The following is a 23,536-nucleotide window of genomic DNA, read 5'->3' on the forward strand; positions in this document are numbered from 1 at the left end:
GACTTAATGGTTTTTTTGGTGCCCCCCCCCCCCCCCCCCGAACAGAATAATAGTCCAGGTTGCTGACCTCTGCTCACAAGGCTATCTGAAAGAATCATAAGTGGCTTCAAAGCAAAAGTACAGCTTGACTGAGCTTGTATCAGAAAAGCACACAGCTGTTTCTGATGGAGAAATCTTCCCTAGTCTTAATATCTTGGCTTGAGGTTCATTGTGTGGGGGTAGATGGCTCACTTATCCTCATCCTTGGGTAGACTGCTGAGAGTAAGCCAAAAAAATGGGGACTGGAAGGGAAAGATGGTGCTACAATAAGACTACTCACTGAATTGAGGTGCTACTATATGGCCAGAATTTTCTGTGAGTCAGCTTAAGCTTGGACCCCATATAGATTCTTAACATAGAGATGCTGAGCACATGGAGATGTACTTAATTCTCAGGGAGAGGGGTAGGATGGAATGGAACTAGGTCATCCTTAGCTAGATGCCTACATTGAAGCCCCTAAAACTAAAGTCAAGTCTCTATCACTAAGGCATACCGAGCTTTTGTGTGGGGGGGGGGGAAGGGAGAGGGAGAAACAGAGTGAAGAACAAGCAGAGTGTCCTCAAATGCTGAAGTGTGGAAATACGAGAAAACACTTTCTAGTGCAAGTCTAAAATCTACTGTTGATAAGGGGAGAATCTCAGCTAGCCAACCAGAAACTAGTGTTAAAAAAGGAACTACTTTCATGACTGTAAAAGTTCTGCTCTCCCTATTTTGCAGCTGTGCTTTGTGCCCCTGTTCATAGCCCAAGGAACACCATCCAGAGCATTTACTAAATGTTGAGTACTTAAAATCTACTCACTCACAAGTTGCAAATGGAAAGCTTTTTCCTGGCAAGTTTCTGTGACCAGTTCTGCAGAACTGAAACTTTGTTCTAGTCCTTGGCTGCTGCAACCTAAACACTAACTGATAATGTAGTATCTCTCTGAATCTGCAAGGATGGACTCGTTACCACTGTTGCTGTTAACTCTTACCTAGCAGCACAGCAAAATTTTCCTACTTCTGGGGGAAGTTGAGCAGCACAAGCTTCCACTGGACTTAGACCTTGTCTATACTACACAGTTTGTCAGTAAAAGCTATGAAGCTGTGCATACTAAAAGCTACTTTTGGTGGCAAAACTGTTTTGCGGACAAAATAAAACCACCTCGACAAGAGGCATAGTTTTTTGTGGCAAAGTTAGTGACAAGGCGTCAGTGTAGATGCTGCTGTTTCTCGCCCCAGCTGGCCTCCCCAGTATCCCACAATGCTCACCATGCCTGCTTTCTCTCACTGTTTTGAACTCTGCTGCCCTGCATCTAGCTATGCAGGCATATGCCTCTCCCCTGTCAAAGCTTCCTGGAGCTTTGACGTTCCACAATGTGGAGAGCTAAGAGCTGCTGAGGAGGCTGTGGAAGAACTTGGAGGGAATCACAGAAGTCCATTAATGGGAATCAGCTGGCAGAACAGGCTGCTGCTGTGGGGGCCCAGAGGGGGAAGGAGAAGAGAGACTGCTGTGCAGAGCTGGGCATTGATGTGGGGAGGTGTCCTCCTCCCTTGCCTCAGGTTTGGATGCTCAGGCAGCTGTCTGAACTTAGAGACAGCATGCTAACACACTCTTCCCCAACACACACACTCTTCTCCCTCCCCCCGCTCTTCACTTGAAAAGCAGCTGGCAATTTAGTAGGATGCCCATGGAACAATGGGATTGAGAAACCTGCATCATGTGATGCTGTACCTGCCCCATGAGGCATTGCAAACCCTTCCCAAAGCACCCTGTGGCCAGTTGTACAGTGGGATAGCTACCCACAGTGCACTGCTTCCTGTGTCAATGCAAATACTGCTAGTGTGGATGCACTCTGCTGACGCAAGGAGCATAGTGTGGCCATGCAACAGCTGTTTTATGCTGCTTTAATTTTTTTTGTCTACAAAACTCTGTACTGTAGACATAGCCTTAATCATAGATGAGAGTCAAAATATAGAGGCCAGGGAAATGTTAGTGGCAGACTCCTTCCTCCTGTTACAAAATAGTCTAGAAGGGGGAAAGTGCTCTCTTCCAGCAGGTAAAGGTAGGTGGAGCTTCAAATTTATCAGAGCCCTATAAGACACTGATACAAAAGAATGTGTCTAGCAAGGGATAGGGACAGCATCGCACCTTGGTAAAATCAATCAGCTGGGGTGGAGTTGAGCTTCTCATCAGAGTTGCTGCTGAGCTTCAGTGCACGGAGAGCCCATCCTTGTGTAGCAATCCTGATGAGTAGTTGTCAAATTCTTCAAGGCTTTTATAGCAACCTATCCTTGCTTATTTACTCTTCTAAATGGAGAAATTGACATGTACAGCTGCAGCAGGCAGGTACTTCATGTGCTTTCCTTGTTAGGCGTTGACTCTTTTTTGTCTCTCTCAGAAAAAGGCCTTTTGTCACTGTGATCAAACAGCAAGTTCTGGCAGGTTTTATGCACTGCTGGAGAATATCTTAATGCATTAAGAGGCCAGCAGTGAGGTTACTGATAATCCTTAAATTGTGGAAAGGTAGGACTTGAAACTCTGTCCATCACAGGATGTAGGACCCAGTCTGCTTGAGCAGGGCCAGAATTATGACTCTCAAAATCTATCCAATGTTTAGGACCTGTTCACAGGATACACCTCTACCTCCATAAAGGTATCTCCATCCCTGAACTGTGTGTGGGGGGGGGGGGGGGGGGAGGAGGGGGGAAGAGGAAGAGATGAAGTAATGGTAACTGACAATTGGAACAATTCAAAGTATTTGGATTTTCCATCATTCAAAGTCTTTAAAGAATGCATATCCTCTTCCAAGGGTATGTCTACACAGCCAATGTTAAAGTGCTGTGGCAGCGCTTTAACATGTTTGTGTAGATGCAACTCCAGCACTGGGAGACAGCTCTCCTAGCGCTGTTAAAAAACACAACAAAAAAACTACCTCTGCGAGGCCAATAGCACCCAGTGCTGGGAGCACATCTACACTGCCACTTTACAGCACTGAAACTTGCATCAGTCATGGGTGTGGTTTCTTTTTCCACACCCCTGAGCAAGGAAAGTTTCAGTGCTGTAAGTGGCAGTGTAGACAATCCCTAAAAGACATTAACATCACTTACTGCACTTCTGGAAGGAGCTCTGACTATAGTGGTGAGAGGCTTTATAAAACTGAATGGAGTAGTACAACCCAGAAGTTATGGGTTTGATGCAGGAATTATTGGATGAAAGTCTATGGCCTGTTATGCATGAGGTCAAATTAGATTAAGGCCAGAAGAGGCCATTATGATGATCTCAGAATTGATACATCCTCCTGTAAAGCACTAAAATGGGTACTGATTAGCTCTGCCCCATAGTTCAAGGTCAAGCTGCTAGGGCCCAAATTTTTAGATTTGATTCTTGAGTAATGCTGTGACTGAGGGGTCTTTAAAATTTTTAGGTCTAGATAACTGATCCTTAATATAGTAACATGCCCTGCTTTCAGGTATAAGACAGTCAGTAAGAACTAGTTTCATTCTACCCACAAATATGCAGTGGGCAATTGGTTGGAACAGAAATATTTGTTTGTTTTCACCAGGACATTATCAACTCTCGAATTTGTCTTCTAACACTAGCAGATTCTGAGCCCTATGGAGCAGAGGTTCCCAAACTTTTCTTAGTGCATACCCCATTCCAGATCTGCCAGCTGTTCCTGTACCCCTACCCCGCTCATCACTGATCCTTTGTGTGTTCTTCTTAACGCTACCTGTCTTTAGCCATCTGTCCATATTTCACTCTTACGTACAGTATATAGTGTGACATACATAATTGAAAACCTCCACCGACGAAGTTTTGAGCTCAGTTACACTGGACAATTGCTGGGCAACTGAACCTGTGCTGTACAGTGATTAGAGGTGAGGGTTCTGCATATCAGTTCTCTGTCCTCATTGGTACATCTTGAGGTAAATTAACTACTGTATTTTATATAACATTCCCACAGTTTTAAAGCTTTGTCTGAGTAGCCTGTTATGAAAATGCAATAAATCCACTATTCTACAATTTCTCTTGTAGCCCCGGGGATATGTGTACCACAGTTTGGGAACCCCTGCTATAGGGGAAGGGCTGCAAATACAGGATGTTGTACTGTCCAACTTCTCAGCATTGCAGTTGACGTCAAACTTGACAGTGTGCACGATTGCCCAAGGGAGAAACAAAAGAAGCTCAGCAGGCATATACTAAGCACTGAAATGAAACTGCTTAAATTATACAGTGTTCTATGTATTAGCAACACAAAACTTTAAAACTGTCCTATTAGTATCTAGTATGTAACAAACAACCCTAGAGACAGGAAATCCTAGGTTCCATGGCTCTGCTTTACATAATGTACACAGCATACACCTTGAATTCAGCAGGATTCTTTACAAATCCATGGCTACAAGCACTCCCGAGGCTTGACTGTATTTACAAAAATATACTGTCATTGACATCTTAAAGCAAGCTTCCATGTGTCAAGAGTGCTTTATCTGTATTCCCTAAACTCATCTGCAGACTCGGTTTCTGCATAGCAACACAATGTTTAGAGGCAAGCTCATCAGACATAACTTAAAATATAGATATCAAGGTCTCTGCGGTATCTTTGGCTGGCAACAGTGTATTTAAACTCTTGTAGCAAATTACACCAGCATTCATAGCTGGAGCAGTATCTCAGTGTCGACAAGCGTGCACAATAAAATACTTAATCAGTGGTCATAGTCTGAATCTTAATAAAATGTAAACTACATCTTTTGTGAAGACTAATCCATTAAACAGGCTTCAGTTGTCACATTAATCATATGAAGTATTAATACAGTGTGTTTTGTCAAGGTTCCTTCCCCACTCTGAACTCTAGGGTACAGATGTGGGGACCTGCATGAAAGACCCCCTAACCTTATTCTTACCAGCTTAGGTTAAAAGCTGCCACCACCAAAGTGTTACACAAAGAACAGGGGAAGTGCCCACTTGGAAAAGTCTCCTCTCCTCCCCCAGAATATCCCCCAAAGCACTACACCCCCTTTCATGGGGAAGGCTTGATAAAAATCCTCACCAATTTACATAGGTGAACACAGACCCAAACCCTTGCATCTTAAGAACAACAAAAAGCAATCAGGTTCTTAAGAGAATTTTAATTAAAGAAAAAGTAAAAGAATCACCTCTGTAAAATCAGGATGGTAAATATCTTACAGGGTAATCAGATTCAAAACATAGAGAATCCCTCTAGGCAAAACCTTAAGTTACAAAAAGACAAAAACAGGAATATCCATTCCATTCAGCACAAGTTATTTTAACACCTCTAACTAGATTGCTTACTAACTCTCTTTACAGGAGTTCTGACCTGCATTCCTGCTCTGGTCCTGGCAAAAACATCACACAGACAGAGAACTCTTTGTCCGTGTCTCCCCCCCCCCCCCCCCCGCCCCCGCTTTGAAAGTATCTTGTCTCCTCTTTGGTCATTTTGGTCAGGTGCCAGCGAGGTTATCTTAGCTTCTTAACCCTTTACAGGTGAAAGGGTTTTTCCTCTGGCCAGGAGGGATTTAAAGGTGTTTACCCTTCCCTTTATATTTATGTCAGTGTTCATCTTTATTTGGGCACTAGAGCAGGATATGGATTTCTTTCCAGACTGAAGGGGTACCATTCTATGAACTCAGAGTAAAACCACACTCAAATGGATCTGTCTATACAACCTATACAGTAACAACTAGTTCCTTTTATCAAGATTATTCCTGGTTGGCACTTCAGTGCCAACCCAGTTAAGAGGGAACTAGTCTATACCTCCCTTGAGCATTAATAAAAACATTCCAGTGACTTCCACTAACAAAGCCCATGGAAATAATGCAGCTGCATGTCACTGAGGGCATATTTGAGTCTAGACAATCCTCCCATCCTATGTATGAGAAGGAAACCCACCATGACTCCTATCCTAGGTAGAATCTGGAGAGCTCTCTGTTTTATAAAAAAAACAAAAAAAACTTACTGTAGCTGTAAATAGAATACACTTACAGAAAGGAAGACTCATGCTCTGGTTATTTGCTTATAAGAGTTACACTTTATACATTTAATTTAATACTACAGTATTCAATTTTGAATATCCTTCAGTTTCTTACCTAAACTAAATGGACTTCCTCTTGATAGTTATGGCAGGGCTGCCCACTCTTAAACTTGGAAGGACATTGCAGGGTCTTCACTCCAGCCCTTAACCCAACAGGTGGCATATAAATGGGAAGGAAGAATAGGTGGTGGTTGAAAAAAGTTGGGAGAACAATCAAAATATTGAGTTCAGAAAACTCTACATATCATCAAAGCCAAACTATAAGAAAATAAGATGTCTCAAGTTTCCTTCATACTTAAGATCAGAGGAAAAACTCGTGAATAAATGTGTGGGTCTAGAGGAGAATGGGTGTTACAATAAAGCAAGCTTTCTCAAGTGTTTAGCATCTACAGTCTTTATAACTTGACTATTTATATTAAATTCAGCTTTGGATGGGGAGGGAGTTGCTGTTTATCTAACCCCTTTAGGATGCTGCTGAACTCTCCTTTCAAGCAACTAAGTTTTGGCCTCTTTATAGAAATAAGGATTCAAGCACTTTCAACAAGTGGAGAGTACTCTAGCACAGTACTACTAGCAGAGAATGTCTTAATATGTTGGAAGTACTGTTGATTAAATAATGCAGTAGGTTGAATGTGCCATTGAGAATTGCCTACATCATACTTGCAGATTTCAAGAACTTGGGTGTTTAAACCCTTCCTCCCCCCACCCCCCAAAAACCCATACACCTTTGGCATCACATTCTACATTTCAGAATGAATGGAAAATAATCTAGATTAGTCACCTTAATCCCAGCAAAAAATGCTAGCGTTTAAATATTCTCAGCAGTTATCACACATGTGCTGGTGGCACCATGTGCAAAACAAGGCTTGTACACTTACTGATGCAGTGGCCTAAAGCTCACTGAGTTTTCCATAACTCTTGCTTGGATATAGAGATTATTTAAATATCTAAACTGTTTCTTAGGTTGTAAACTGAGAATATAACATGCAGTTTACTACTGAACCCAGTAACAAGAAATAGCTGTGTTAACTTTCACTATAGGCTTCATAACTGTGGATTACAATTAGGAAACAGGATGAATGCATAAGTGATTGCTGAAATCGTGCAATACATTCAAAGTTCCAGTCATGGCTTTACATTCTACTTTAATTCTAGCTGAGAACTTGCATAATTCACAAGCTGACGTGATCCCCCACTTCAGCTTTTTATTGTACACTTTGTACCATACACTGTAAGTGTTCATGGGTCTCCTGACATCCATGTTGCCATTCTTCAATCCACAGAAAATAGTACTAGATCTCTTGGCCATGCCACCTGCTTTCTGAATCTCCCCACTGGTTTCCATGTTCACTGCATCAAGTTCAAGGTCTGTCCTTCCAGGTTTTGCATAATTGTCTCTGCATTGTTCCATTAATGCCAGCTTTTACATGTGATTGTCCATTTGCCTTTCACTTAAACACTTTAAAATTCACCTGACCAGTTTCCCTGTGAAATATAAACCTTACTAGATAATTCCCAGTATAAACCTGCTGATGAGGGTAGATGAGAGAAACAACTTGCCATCAGACCGGAGTGACTGAAGTCCCACAAATGGAAAAGACAAGCATGTCAATACTACTCCTGGTTACCAAATGGTTGGGAGGGATCAGAGCAATACTAAGGCTAAAACATCTGAACAGATTCCTAACTAACCATGGTTTGCAAGAAGTTAAGGACTCTGTTCTGGCAGCTCTATCTTGGAACTTTTATCTTCCATAAACTTAAAGGAGGCAAATTCACACCTAGATTGCTTTGTCATCACCTACGTGTAGCAACAAGAAGTCACACTTGCCACAGCACCCTGAATGCTCATAGGCTTTTGTGGTACTGGTAGCAGGCCTTGGACAAGAGGTGACTATATACAGCTCAGGGCCCCATCTGAAACAAAGTAGTGCATGATACAGATAATCCAAGCCCTAGAGGAGAACAGACACTAAGATAAACGGGAAGAATTGGCTTCACTGAGCCTGCCTAGATGCCATCTAGCAGAAGGGGTCTCTTAAAGAGGAAACAATTTGCGCAGGTCTCCTAGATGTGATGGCCTCACTTAAAGAAATACTGCAATGTGTCCACTTGCCACAATTTCAACTAATATTTAGGGGTCTCCAACTGTGGGTGGCAGAAAGCAGATTCTTGAGGGCATACTGAATAGCCAAACAAGAAAGCAGTTAATGACTGAAGCCTGTGGTCTAGAGTTGGCTAAGAAGTGGAATGAACATTGTCTTTTTTTTTTTATGGAAGACCTCAAAAGTTGGAATTTTTTGACCAGCTTTATTGCAGATGTCTCAATGTTGGAAAATAAGAATGTATTCCTACTTTGTGTAGTAAAGATCTACAGGCCAAATATTCTGGTTGTGACTAAACCAGAAAACGTGGCTCTTTAGCACCCTTCCACTCTGACCCCAGTCCAGCTTGTAGTGTTCAGATATGATGAAAATAACTTGAGCATGTAGAAAACTCTCTAGGTTTTTACATGAACCCCATCACTCTTGTATCTTTGCGTCTCATAAAGGGCAATATACTTGCTTTCCTCACAAGAAGAGGACAAGTATAATTCTTTTTATTCAGTTGCCCGAGCTTGCACAGGAAGTCTGTGGTATAGCTGGAATAGAATGCAGATCTGAGTTCTTGTAGTACCTTAACTAAAGACCAAACCTCTGCTCTACCCAGTATTCCAGAATCTTCCAAAGGAGGATGCCGGGATGCAGTGAACTCAAGCAGCATTAAACATTAACAAGTCTTACTATGACTAGACATTTGCAGTTATTTCAAGACAGATAATTAAGTGAATTGGTTAGCCTACAAAGAGATTGCTGTCACATGAATGAATCAAGACAGTCATAGATACTAATCATCCCAGTCTTCTACATATGAGCTAATAGCTGCTAGTATGCAGCATCTACAACTTTAGTCCTACCTATGTTACTACTCTGCTATACCATGTGGTGGAACAAGTGGATTAGTAGCTTTGCAGTCAAACTACAACAAATAGAACCAAACCCATCAGGTGCTCTTACTATATTGTCAAATACTGGATTATTGAAGGTCAAGATTTCAAAACCAAACTAACAAGCAGAGTGTCTGGTGTCCGTCTGCATCAGCCTTTCTTGCAGTCTCCAGTTTTGTGTGCACACACATCGTGAATGATGCAGGAGGAAACTAACAAATGGGGAAACTGGTCAAACCTTTTGAAAGTTCATCAGACAATACTGTGTACTAGTATTGCAATAGCCCCAAAATGAGCTAGTTACACAAGGGAAGATGAGCCCTGCCCCAACACACGTGGTGGGGAAGGGTTATAATACAACATAAGCAGACTGGTCAGGGGATGATAAACACATTCTACTTTGTTAAAAAAATCTAATTCTGTGTCTAAGCTGTGACTATCCTTAGTCCATCTTCTTGCAAGCTACCACATTAACATCAAGTTGCCAATGAAATCAATGTCTTTTTACCTTTCAAGCTGTCTGAAAGATGTCTGGCTAAATACTAAACTTTTTTTTATCCAAGCAGGGGAGCGAATACCTTGTGTTAATGGTTAGGAATAATAGAGCCATTATTTGAGAGAGTGTCCTCTGTGTGTGTACGTGCACTCGCTCCAGTCATACCACTGAGTAAAGTGTTCACTAATAATCTTCTTCTGTAACTAAAGATCCAATTCAAAATGGCATGGGACAACTTCATAACAATCTGCAGTTTGCTGTTGATAAGCTAAGGGAGCAAAGGTGTTAGGTAGCAGTTCTAAACTGTCAGTTTGGTATGCAACATCTTCCCTGCAATCATTTGTTACTATAGCCCTTCAGTAAGGCAAACTTCTTATGCAATAGCTTAAGATATGACCGAAGTCCCAGTTGACAGTGCTGTGACACTGCAACCTTGAATTTAGCTGGTCATGGCCTTGAAGAGAAGAAAATAAGTAACACCAAGTCTTGATGCTTGGTGTGAGCATGGTTATTGTACACTGCTTGAACTACTACAGAAATACCTTATTTCTATACTGGATGGCTAAGCTTGCTGTATTTTGGTTCCATATTCAATTTACCTGTACTAGAAATCTTCTACAGATGTGCTCTTGATGAACATGAAGCAGAGTCTCTATGTACATGTAACTATTTGGCTACTAAAATCTAGAAATGTTCTTTTTAGAAAGAAACATTTGAACCTTTGGAATCTTTAAAGCTAGCTGAATTTTAAGTGACTAGTGTCCTTAGGACTAGAACCTACATTCTATTTGTTGTACACCATAGCTTGTAACCCCTCCCCTGAGCTGACCACTTCCCCTCTCCTGACTTGAACAAGTACAAACATTTGGGGGGAGCATTTGCTGCCACCAGGTACCCCAATTGCTGCCTGCCGTTTACCAGGAGGAGGGACGTGGGGGAGGGAAGTGGGGGCCTGGCTGGGGAGGGGGGTGGAGGAAAAGACTGACTTGGCCAGGGGTGGGTGATGGGGGCCTGAGTGAAGGGGTGGAGCCAAAGATGGGAAGAGGTGGCACAGGTGGGGCCACCACGGCCCAGGTGTCCATGCTCTGAAAGGCAGCGGGTCGGTAGTTGTGCCACAGGGGAAGCTTAGCCTCCCCAGGCCTATTATACCCTCCTCCTAGGCTAAAGAGCCACCCAACCCTGAGAAGTCAGGGTGGAACCAGGACTGTCCCCCCCCAAAACAGAGGGGAGGAGTACATGTAGAAGCCCACAGTTCTCAAAACAAATAGCTAGTACAGAGTTAATGGGAGTGGGTTAACGGCTTAATGGCATCCATACATAATTTCAAAGGGCAAAACTAAACAGATACTCCTCTATAAAGTCCCTGCATGACATGGACCTACCTGTATAATAAGCCTGATAAATAGACTTGTTTACAGCAGAGTTGATATCAGTAGTGTCTGAATACACTAAACTTAAGATCCAACTGATCCTTAGACAATTGTGCTACTGGCAGATCAGGCATAACTCATAGGGATTGGGAATAATTTGAGTACACTCAAACTGCTAGGAGAACATAGACTTGTATTAATAATTTAAAAAAAAAGGCTATTAACTTCTAACTAATCTAACCACTGTAACAATGTAACTTCAGGTTTCCTCAAGGAGCAGATTAGTGAGATGTAAACAAGGCCAGTCTAACTTGCTTTCCCAATTTTTTTCCCCAGTGCATAATATACTATCGCTTTCTATTTCTACAGAACGCCATTAGGGGGAGCTCAACTACTTATTTCAATACCTAGGCTGCTTATTAATGCTTTTAACTTTGTCACGTTTAACCTTCACACTGCACTTAATACTATTTGTTCAGTGCAAATCTAAATATTTAATTCAAATATGAGTTGGGTGACCAGATAGCAAGTGTGAAAAATGGGGGTGGGAGGTAACAGGCCCCCTTATAAGACAGCCTCAAATGTCAGGACTGTCCCTATAAAGTCAGGACATCTGGTCACCCTGAATAGTGGAATAGGCAGTCAGCTGTTCTTAAAATCCCTGATCAGTCCCTTATTCCTCTAGTGCAGCGTTTCTCAATGACCCATCTATGGACCATTGCTGGTTCCTGAGATCTGCCTGACACAGTTTAGGAAGGCAGCAAGGTATCAAAGGTTGCACTAGAGCAGTGTTTCTCAGTTTTTTGATGTTAACAATTCCCCATTTGCTGAGGGACACGTTTCTTGCACCTCTTATGTAAGGGGAGGTGGTAGAAGGCACTGGATGCTGCTGTCAGTAGTGGTAAAGGAGCCTCCAGAAGGTTAGATGTTGGCTCTGGCAGAATAAAGAAATGTGACAGTCTAATTCTTCTGCCTACAACAGGGGACTTCACTGTGAATTACTAGTACCTAGGATCAAAAATGGATTTCTTTAGGTCTGGGTGGAGAAGAATTCAGGTGCCCAGAACCAGTAAGTTTCAGCTGGCTTTACACTGTTCTTTGGGTGAAGCTGCAAAATTCTCATATCAAATGCACCAAACTAGGCCTTGTCCACAAGAGAAAAAAGTAGTAGTGGAGAGAGGGTGTTTGGAACTTACTCTGCTTGAGTACCTTAGAACGAACAAGTACAGATTAATACCATCTAATAAACAAGCTTCTCCCTATTCCTAGCCCCTCACATAGCTGCATGGATGCAATCCCCTTAGTGCCTCCCAACCCTGCTTGAAATTAAGATAGTTGCTTAGCTGTCAAGCAGGCTACTGATGTAGCTGCACTAGTGCAATGGACAGAATCTGCACAGAGAATATGGAGGTGCTCAGTCCCTTAGAGGAAACTAAGCCCAAAATTGGAGCTCAACTCTCCAACTTGTATGAGCAAGTTCTTGTTTGTACCACAGGTACAAGTAGTGCAGAGTCCTTTTCCCTTTGGGATTTCAGACCTGGCAGTTACACTATCACCATTTAAAGAACTTCATAAAAAGGCATAAGGGGACAGTCTGCTCAAACTCTAAAAACATTAGTGTCTTAACTGGATGTGGTGACTTCTAAACCAAGTTACTACTTCAAAAAATTGGATCTTTCTACCAACATATCTATTGTATACTCTGTTCAAGTTCTTAAAGTAACTTGAGCACTACTCAAAGGTGATCGGTCATGGTGTAAAATCACTTAATGTTGTATTCCCGTATATGCCTCCTTCCATAATTAACCACAGTAGGCTAACTAGCTGTTCAAGGACACTAATGTTGCCTAGTAGAGCTTGTTGTGAAAAACATTAATTTTTGTTCTCTGGCTTAACTTTCATTAGCTTCAGATTTTGGGCATGTGTCGACTACAAACTTAAGGTGCCCTATGTTAGGTCCATGTTACCCTTCTGCCAATGGTGCACATCCTCACCAGGAGTGCTTCCACCAACTTAAGGGGGTAGTGTTGGGGACACTGAGAACCTGGGCTCTCGGCTCTGCAACTCTCTGCTCCCCGATGTAAGTAACCTGCAGTGTATACACAGACACGGTACTGCCTAGCTATACCAACATAATTCCATCTCCACAAGAGGTGTAGGGCTGCTTATGTCTATAGGTCACTTACATTGGCGGGGGCAAAGCAGTAGTGTGTACACAACATGATTAGGTTGACGTAAGATGCCTTATGTTGACCTAACTCCATAGTGTAGACCAGGGCTTTGAAATCCAGAAAACTATGACCAGCTCAACTGTCTTTACCTGTTTAGTAACAGCCTTGCTATATGGTTCATATGTTAGCTGGCTTTTGCTCTCCTGTCATTACTTGCAACAAATTATGCATTACCATACTACTAGCAGAAGTTTCTGAGCGCCAGTTCCTTTTTAATATTCCTTGTACTCCAGCTCTGTGGCTATAAAAATCTAGGCCTTTTAAACAAGCAAACAAAACTTGTTGACATTCCCATGGGATGAGCTGGCTTAAATTAGCAAAGATCAGCACTTTAGCAATACTTTATCAGTTCAGGCTTCAAGTTATGGTTACTGGCACATCTAAGAGATTCAGTACTATTTTAGGTCCCCTCAAGTGACTAACTTTGGTGTATCTACCATGAAACTAGTACAATCACTTCAGATAGCATTGTAAGTGCTACCTCAGGAGCACTATCCAAGATCCAACTTGGAACAGCATTAAATATTCTTGATGAAAGCCAACAAGTTAAGTCCTATACCTTGGATTCAGGGTCCTTAGTGATTTGGCAAAGAGCTCTGAGAACCAATGAAGGAAGTTTTTGGCATGTTGCATTGAAGGACGTGGGTTTAGCTGAGGAGAGCAGTGTACATAATCGTCCTCTGAGGAAAGACTTGAGACAAGATTAGTACATAGCTGTAAGGGTTAGGCAAACGGAATGCTTGAGTGCACTAAAGAGAACCAGGACACATCCTCATCTGGAGCATTGTGTCCAACTTTGGTTATATTTTGAGATAACCAGTCCAAGGAAGAGCAGCTGAAATGACTAGATATGGCAGGTCTAAATGGGTCACTTGTTGACGCATCAATTGCATAAAACTTACCTGAGGTTGTGTGACATACTTGGGTACAATCTGGACTAAATTATAGCTGTCACTCATGCCCTGTAACCTGGAGTGCCCTTTACAATGTTTTACTGCTGTAGCCTCCAGTCTGAACTGCTCACAGCTTCCAGCATGTAAGCCACCCCCAGGTGTGTCTGTGTGCTGCGGCCGTCCAGCCATACCTTGGCTCTTGCCAGCCTTGGTTTATATTGCATGGTGACTCCAACATGCTCTGTCTGACTTCCCCTAGAAATGTATGTTTTGTATTGCCCAGCCCTCTCCTAGACAACACAAATTCATATAAAGTCCATATTTCTTTGATAAAAGTAATGTGTACACACCTTGCTACCCCAATAGAGTTTCACAGACACTTCCATTTAAACAAACTGGATTCGATAAAACAAGTTTATTAACTACAAAGATTGAGTACAACTAATGACGCATAAAAGTGAGAAATATAGTACCTTTATTTTTATTGTAAATGCAACTGGTGCCTGATGTAACAAACTGTTAACTTTGCTCTAAATTTTTCTTACCACATGCTCTGAGCAGTCTCTCAGTGAAAGCTGACCAAACTTCTTAGACCAGAACCCCTTTTCCAGTTCAGTGGCCGCTTCTTTTGTCCCTTCTGGTGCAGTGAATCAATGGACAGAGGAGAGGTGCCTTGGGGTGTTTGTCCCTCCTTTTTATGGTGTCAGTCCTCCTCTTGGAAAATGTTTCCAGCTGAGATTTTGGAGACAGTCTATGGAGAAGGCTGTTCCCTGCTGCTTTTCCTCAGCTGTCTGAAGTTTGTCTACCTTTCCTATTTGGTGACTGTTTTTTACTGCTTAAATGCAAATTAAGCACAGAACCCATTCCTTTGTTTGACAGACCCGTTTGTCAACTTCTACTGTGGTTTGGAATGTGGTGTTAACACTATACAGGGAAATCTTATAACTCCACATACAACTTTGGCACACATTTTATCAAGACAATATTGACCAGCAAACTGAGTTTGTTTTTTTTCAGATACTACCTCACAAGACTACTTAGTATAAAGATTATTCATGTTGTTTTGTGGGTGTTGAAGCTGACCACTTGCAACAAACTGGTTTAGTTGTCCTTGTAGCTGAAATGGCCGAGTTTCTCTGCCACTGAGGTAAAAATGACCAGTGAAATCTTGCAAAAGGGTCATTCAGGTATATCCTACGTGTTAGTGCCAAACATAGAATGGTACTGGAAGCCCATCCAAAACAGTGAAAGCACTCTTCATCAAGCAATTGAAAAATCTGAATGCTTGATATCTGCCTTTTATCTGAGTTGCAGTGGACACTAAGCAATGAAAAACTTGAAGACTATACTTTGTTCTCACGCTGCCCTGACACGTTGCTCCAGCAGGGGTAGGCTGTTATAGCTTAACCCGGTGCCTGATAGGCATTGCAAGGCTGGCAGGTGATTGATGAACTACTTATCAGTATCCATGTCGATACCAGCTGTGGGCATCTTTCCATCATTGCAGTATGGGTCCTGCCCAGGCCAGTGATGCAACTGGAGATCACTTTTTACCAGCAACTGCAGTCAGTTCTTTAAGAAACTCCAAGAACTATTGTGATCCTGGGAAACTTTAATGCATAGGTAGGAAAGGATAATGACACCTGGGCAGTACCAAATATTGCATGTCTCTGGCAGACAAACAGGAACCAGGCACTGGCTGCCCAACACGTGGTGATCATTGATTTGCTCTTGTCACTCATTCACAAGCAGATCTGAGACCGCCCAGATGGTTTTGCTATGGCTGATGTCTTCAGCACCACTGACCACCAGCAATAGATGTTCAAGTTCAAAGGTGGTGAACTTGACGCTTCTGCTGTCAAAAGTGCACCTCCAGTTTTGAAGACAGATGATGGGCTGAAATAGTCCAATTCAACCAAAAGCTCTTTATTACAACCCAGCTGTCAGATGGCTTTCTGTCTTGAATGGTGTGACAGTCAGGCCAGATGATTGCAAGAGGGTCCTGGAAGGCGGATATATTAGTCCTAGAATGTTAAAGGCCCTTTTTCCTCCAAGCTGAGAAGGGGGTCAGTTAGGGACACCTGAATCCAATTAAGGACTGCCTGATGTCTTTAAAAACCCCTCCTCTTGGGAGAGCAAGAGCCAGAGAGCCAAGCTGCTGCCAGGCGAGTGGCAGCGGGGAAATAGGCTGTTCCAGGCTGCGAGGCTATGTCCTTAGCGTAGGGGAAACAGCCAAATCTGAGGGCCTGCTAGGGGAAGGACTGACACATCAGGGTGGGGGTGGCCAATCTGTGGCTCTGGAACCACATGTGGCTCTTCAGAAGTTAATATGCGGCTCCTTGTACCAGGCACCGACTCTGGGGCTGGAGCTACAGGTGCCAACTTTCCAATGTGCCGGGGGGTGCTCACTGCTCAACCCCTGGCTCTGCCACAGGCCCTGGCCCTACCCCCACTCCACCCCTTCCTGCCCCCTCCCCTGATCCTGCCATGCCCTCGCCCCCCCCCCCCCCCACGAGCCTCCTGCATGCCACGGAACAGCTGATTGGGAGGTGTGGGGAGGGAGGGTGAGGCGCTGATCAGCCACTAGTGGGCGGGAGGTGCTGGGAGCAGGTGGGGGCGCTGATGTGGAGGTTGCTGACATTGGTAAATTCTGGCTCCTTCTCAGGCTCAGGTTGGCCACCCCTGCCCCAGGGCAACCAACTGGATGACACAAGGGGGGCAGCGAAAGATACCCCCCTGGGTTTTTGTATGAGACTGTTTCCTTTTTGTTTGGTAGAGGATCACCCCTTAGGCTGACTCTGAAAATGCAACCAAGGGAGCACAGAAGGGAGAAGGCAAACCCTGCCAGAGTGGGGCTGATTACTCTAGGCCTGCCAGCAACAGAGGGGGAAATGCTAAGTCTGGTGAGAGAAAAGAGGTGCCTTGTCACAATGGCTTAAAAACATCAAAGGCCACTTCCTCTGTCATCTAAGCACACAGATTCTAGTTTTCAGTGCTGACTGCAGCCGGATCAGTGCAGGGGCCTCAAGCGTTCAAACTTCCTCAGTGGATCTTTGGAACTAAGAAAAAAGTGAGGCTACAATGAGTCTTTAAAGACACATTTGACAAGCACAAAAGGAAAGGCTGAATGGATTTGATTTCAGAACTTCATGGGGAGTGTGTGTGTGTAAATCCTTGTTGACTCAGGCAGCCGGTGTAGAATAGGGTGCTGTCAGGTATGATCTCTGCACCCTTTTATTCAACTTAGCAGTGTTTTTGGGCACCAGCTTGTAGAGGAAAGGATCAGGATGACCATATCACCCAGAGTCTGCAGATCAGTTCCACTGATGGAAAGTGCATTTTGAAATGCTCTTTCCAACTGTCTGTCCCGGCAGTCCCTCTTCCACTTGAGGAGCAGGAAGTAAAGGTGGAACCACTTTTTTCTCTGAGATCCAAATAGTCCATAAGCTGAAGTTGGGGAAGACACCGGGGGTTGGTTACACTACCCCTGAGTTGCTACAGACACATGAGAATTGTTGTACTGTGGCTGCATAGTCTGGAAAACTCCTAGCTGGTGTATAAAAACCATTCCCTTCTGACTGGAAGAAAGGGGCTATTCAGTTTTTGAAGGTAGCAGCTATAGACCCAGGGGAAGTTTTCACTTCTGTTAATGTCTCAAATGAACAATGCACTTTGAAAAAGACCAGGATACTTGGGGCAACATTAGACCTAGTTATTCCATTGTCCGTGAGATCTCTACCTTGAGACTGCCTTTTGAGGATGTCTGAATTTTAGTAAGCAGGGTGCTGCACTTACATGTGGCCTTTGATTCAATACATTGAACAAGTTTGTGGGAGCTGATAAGGTGGCTCAGCATCACAGGGAAGATGGTCACCTGCTAGAAGAACTATATTGGAACAAAGCTGCATTCAAGTCAATGGCAGATAGGAAACCATGGTGTGTATTGCCACAGGAATGTGGGAAGGCAGTTTTGTCACCCTCATTGTTCAGTATCCGTGTTGATTGGCTAACAAGTTTAAGAAGGCAGCTGCTGGTGTTAAGCTCAGCACTATTCTGCTGTAAATTCTCAAATATGCTGGTGACCTTTTGTTGGGCTTAGTTTGAAATTACTGTAGCTGATGGCTGACTTGGTTGGGCAAGAAGCCATGAGCACTGATCTGATTATTAAATAGGCTAAAACGAAGTCCCTGGTTTCTGTCATTAAGCTGTCCAGATGGCAACTGTCATGTACGTTTGGGTAGTGTTAGTGGAGGATGCTTGAAGGATGTGGACATTTGTATAGCAGTAGCTGCTGCTGTGAGGCCTTTCAATGATCTCCAGGGATGTCATGTCATCGAGCTTGCTATAAAGCTGCAGATCTGTAGAACCACAGTTAAACTGTTGCACAGAAGCAAAATATGAGCACTGAGGCAGGCTGAAGAACACCAGATTGACTTTTTTTACTTTTGTTTTTCGTTACCCTGCAACTTGATATGGAGCAGCGAAGATAAGAAGTTAGGATTTCTGAGGCAATTGCTGGTTTGGCTTTGATCAGCCCTGGTTTGATTTCGGTGGCTTTCCTGATATGGAAGACCAACAAATTCCAAAGTGCGTGTGCCAAAGAATGCTGCTATGTGGCCCGCAATCACATGTCATGTCACCAATGCTTTTGGCGCACAAGATTGCAGTTATGCCCATCATTTGGCATATCAAACCAGACCACCTTAAGCACCTAGCTAGCCAATGACCTGGATGGTGCTCTGTTTGCAAAGAGGCTGTGTCTCTTTGTGATTTGTGGTTGTGTGTGTTCAGTGTCTTTTAAACTAGGGGGGAGGGGAGGGCAGGGGAGGGGAGAACTTAGACAACAATGGAAAGTGGCTTCTGGTAATATCTTCCTTTGGTCTTAAATGAACAGACTCCAGTTATCCATTATGATTCTAACAGTGTGATTTCAAAAGCTGAATTGCTGGCTTCCTCCACTAGAATCCTGTGTGTTGGAATGGGAAGGGTGGGGAACAGCAGTGCAACAGGACCATTTTAAAAACCAAACCTGGACATTACATATCATCTTGCCCTGTTGCACTGCTTTTTCCCAACCTGAAAACCCTGTTTTCTAGCAACGTTTTTTTTTAAACTGATCCAGAACCTTAAAGCTGCATTAGCTGACTTAGTCTTTGATCTTTGAGGGTTTATCAGTTTAGGTTTATCGCTTGGATTGCTTATCTACGGTTATGCAGTAAGTGGCTTTAAGGTTTAGATGGTGTATACCCCACTTCAGTTTTATTGGGGTAAGGCATCTAAGGGGTATGGGAACACTGACTTGGTTGAAGGGTGTAGGTTTAAAAGGCACTAGTTGGGCAAGTATTGACTAAATTCAGAATGGCCTAGTAAGGTAATCCCCCAGTTCAGGTCACAGTCTAAAGCTAATCGCAACATAAATTGGCAAAGTGATGGCCATGTAAGAACCCTTTTAGCATGACAGCACTACCCTGCCAGTTCAAATAAATGGAATATGGTTCTGGCCTACGAAGTTATGTGACAATGATCATTCAGTCCAGGAAAGTGATAGCTGGCTGGCAGGGGACTTAGCTTTTTTTTTAGTGCTAATTCTGGAGTGTGGCCTTAAAAGCACCAAAAGACCTCAAGAAAGAAATGTCCATGGAATTTCTATTACATGTCCTGCGCAGCACCAGGCTCTGTCCAAGTAATGCACCCTGTTCCAAAGCTCTAATGATAGAACTTAATGTCTACCTAGTTACAGGGTAAACCACTAGTATCCCAGTCACTCTTCAGGCAATATGGAGCTCCTACCCAACTCTTTCACTTTCTGACTTTTTAGTGTGGAAGACCAAAGAAATAGATATTGCTGATGTGTGCTTCAGATTCTAAGGCTGTCTCCACTGAAGATGTGCTTTTTGCTGTGCAAACAATTCAAATCAAGGCTACGGACAACTGGAACTCAGTTTCTCTAATCGAGCTTCCTGAAAAAAATGCACTTACTACAAGGTAGAGGGGGAGAGACTGAATTAATAACCATTATATGTGTTAGGACTATATGAAAAACATACAGCTGATTCATTCATAAATGCAATCTGCGATAGTGTAGATCAGACAGCCTTATTGAAATGTAGGCAAACATGCTTTCTTAGCCTTTCCCATTTGAGAAAGCAGTTAATAAGATGGCAACACTTGTCACATGATCATTGCCAATTAGTATTAGCCCTACATTGTGAAATTGAAACTAGGTAGCAGTTGGTATCTGAGGAACAAATACATCTGTGCCCAACTCTAATCAAATACATGTCCTGTTTTTTGACATTGGTTAACAGCTCTCTCTACACATAGAAAGCTCTCTGCACTTGTGATTCATGTAGAGAAATACTAGCCCTTGTTCCTCATGCTAAGTACTAACTCTGAGAAGTCTTGGAACACTAACTGATCACAATCCAATTACTTGTAGCATATAAGAATCTTGATGCTAATGCCTGACCGAGCCATTTTACATCACATTCAGGCAAACTTGGTTGTAATTGGCTAAAGTGCATTAAGTCCTGAGTAATTGACCTTCTTGACAGCCCTTGCACAAATAGCATCTAAAATGGTGTAAACCAAGGGCTGAGCACTTAGTCTATTGACCTCCTACACCTCTCACATTTTTAGGGTAGAAATGTTTTCTACAGCAGTTCACCTCATAGAAGCTGAAATGCTGATTATAGCAAGCAGTGCCCTATCAGTATGAGTCTCTGGGGCAGGTATGTCTAGAAAACTACTGCCCTTATTTCTCTCAAACCTATGCCCATCTCCTTCCTTTCATCGCTTCTGCTTGCTCCTAGTTTTGTCAGCCTGTAAAGAAGCAATTAAATAATAGTCCTAAAACTTGTGGGTGTAGTGCTTAAACAAGCAACACTTCTGAAACAGAAAAGGTAGCAGGGTGGTATCCGAAACGGGTTGAGCTCTAAGCTGGCAAAACTTGACTCTTGCCCTCACGGGTTACAGGAAGATGAGGTAGTTCAAACTTCCTGCTAGGGAATGTAGCTGTACTGATATTGCCACTACAAGAATGGAATTTCAGTCTGTGGTTTCTTTTACTTGCTGTCAAGAGCATAAGCATTCTCCAATGTGTAGAACAGCTGTTATGGACTGGCCTAAAGTAGCTAAAATCTGAATCAACTGTGACCACCTCAACTCCTGCAGATAGTGCTAAGGCAAGATGGAAAGGGTACAGCTTATGGGAGGTGATGTGTAGTGCTTAATTTGTAATGAAAGAGGTGCTGGGGCTCAAGTCTTTCCAAAAAAAAAAAAAAAAAAAAAAAAAACTTTCATAACTGACTTGGCAAGCACAGAGGTGCCAGGGCTAGGAACCGCCAAGCCTAGAGGTGCTGGGGCTCAGCCATGGCACAAATTAAGCACTGGTGGTGTGATCAGAGTGGGGAAACTAGCTTCAGCCAGAGGTCAGGCTAAACCAATCTTGCCATTCAAAGGCATATAGTGCATGACTCTTTGGCAGGTCATTTCATAACAGGGTCTCTTGCTTCACATGGGAATCTTCCTCATAGCTTATATAATGGAGGAGGCTGGGAAGCTGTGATCACATTGAGGAAATCTTGGTTTCTGGTGCTCTTACATGTGTCAAGCAGTTCCTTATTGGCTGTGAGGAAACCAGTAAAACACTGTCAGAATAGGAACATCTGAGAAGAGGATGACTGAAGACTTGTCGTGGTATTGGAGCCTACATCTCTTGATGCATCTCAATGTACTTCTTTGGCACCTAGACTAAATCAAGGGAAATGTAATAGGCAAAAGCTATGTTTCTCAATGTTTCAAGGCCATCCTTCAGTCTGCCTCTTCCACCTTTGCGATCTCAACTGAGATGTGCATCGTTGGAACACTTAAAATATACAGTAATACCCCAGCAACACAGACAAATTATGGTCTGGTCTTGCGTTGTAGATGGAAACAAACAATGTTATCTGAATTCATCATGGCTTGTGAACAACCTCTGTTCCTGTACTGTCTTAAAGACCAAACTGTTGGGACAGCTGTTCAAAAACTTGAGACCCTACCGTAGTCTCTATTTCACCTAACCCAGTTTGTGCGATTAGTATGTCTGTCTGAGGCGCAACAAAGATAAGTCGGTCAACGCTTGTAACTTCCAAGGGCTGGATGATAGGAAAGAAAATGGAAGTTACTTATTGACACTCATGCTTGACAGGGCATCTGCAATGTTAAAATTCTTAGCTGTTCCTGGATACTTGAGTAGATGCTGTAACTAAAACTTTTACCTTTCAGCCAGGTGGAAACTTCTGTGGCACGATCCTCAGCTGTTTTTCTAATGCAGAGGTTAGGTCACAATGGCTTCTACATGGGGCACAGCCTGGAAGGTACAGAAACTTATGCAGTGCTCACTTCAGCAGAATTTCCTGCAGAGAGCTTATTACTCTGATGCTCAATCTGCACTGGTTTCCAATTGGCATCAAATGCTTTAAAGGTGGTCTGCAATCAGCGGAGATGATTGAGCTAACAAGCCTGGACTCACTCATTATGTTATGGTTCCTTTCTACAAAGGGCCCTGATCAGGATTCAGTACCCAAACCTGAGTGAGGTAAGTTGCAAGGACCTTTTTCTTGAATGGGTAGGGAGAAGGGAAAATGGGATAACTTGACAAGACATCAGTTTCTAGGGAACTGCTCCTTTGATTTCCTCCATGGTCTGTTCTAGGAATGCCCAGTCAGGTCTTGGGCCTCTAGCCTTCTCTCTATAGATAGGGACCCACATCCCTTCTCTCTTCAGATTGGGAGTTTGGGCTGTAGTCCCCTGTAGTTCACTAATCACCTGAGCAAGCCAATCTGCCTAAAAGCCAGCACCTGCAGTTTGCTTTCCACTAATTTTTGTGGAATATACTGACTAGCACTAAATAGGCTTTAGCCAAAGCACCGGGTGCATGGGTTACTAGGGTAGATGAATAACATTTCCTCTGTAGCTTGTGAAACTTAGACTTTTTGTACTGTCTGTAATCAGTTTGTCCATTGCAGGCCCCTGCCCTGGTTCTCATCTGGAAGTGTCTTGAATATATTGGTAACTCTCTTCTCAGGTGTCAAATACCACTTTAAGTATATTAGACTGCTGAGATGGGTGCTGCATTGTAACATTGCTAGATAGAATCAGTGCTTTTGTTTGACTTTTTATTTTTGCTAGCCACACAAATTACAAACAGTTGTTGCACAGACAACAGGATGCCATGCACAATTTCTTATTTCTGTGATTAAAAGTCCTACACAGATGGCATATAGAATAGATTATGGCTAGTAATCCTTTTGTGTCCTAGAAGATTAAGGATATCCTGGTACAGCTGCAGTCAGCTGACTTTTTTTTTTTTTTTTTTATTTAAATGATTGAAAATTCTGGCTGCAATTCTGCAGAAGACATCCCAGAAGCCTATGCAGTGTGCTGCAAGTGTTTGTTTACCGAGGGAACGGTCCATAAAACCCAGCCCAGGTTATAGATTTACAAAAA

At 43.0% G+C, this 23,536-nt stretch overlaps 1 protein-coding gene across 1 annotated transcript in view; it reads left to right on the forward strand.

The window, feature by feature from the left end:
- TPD52 (tumor protein D52) overlaps positions 1 to 23,536 on the forward strand; it is a 188,323-nt gene that overhangs the window by 8,439 nt on the left and 156,348 nt on the right. The gene's annotated exons all lie outside the window — the stretch shown is intronic.

The sequence above is a fragment of the Natator depressus genome, chromosome 2 (assembly GCF_965152275.1).
Source record: "Natator depressus isolate rNatDep1 chromosome 2, rNatDep2.hap1, whole genome shotgun sequence".
In the NCBI taxonomy this organism is placed as follows: domain Eukaryota; kingdom Metazoa; phylum Chordata; order Testudines; family Cheloniidae; genus Natator; species Natator depressus.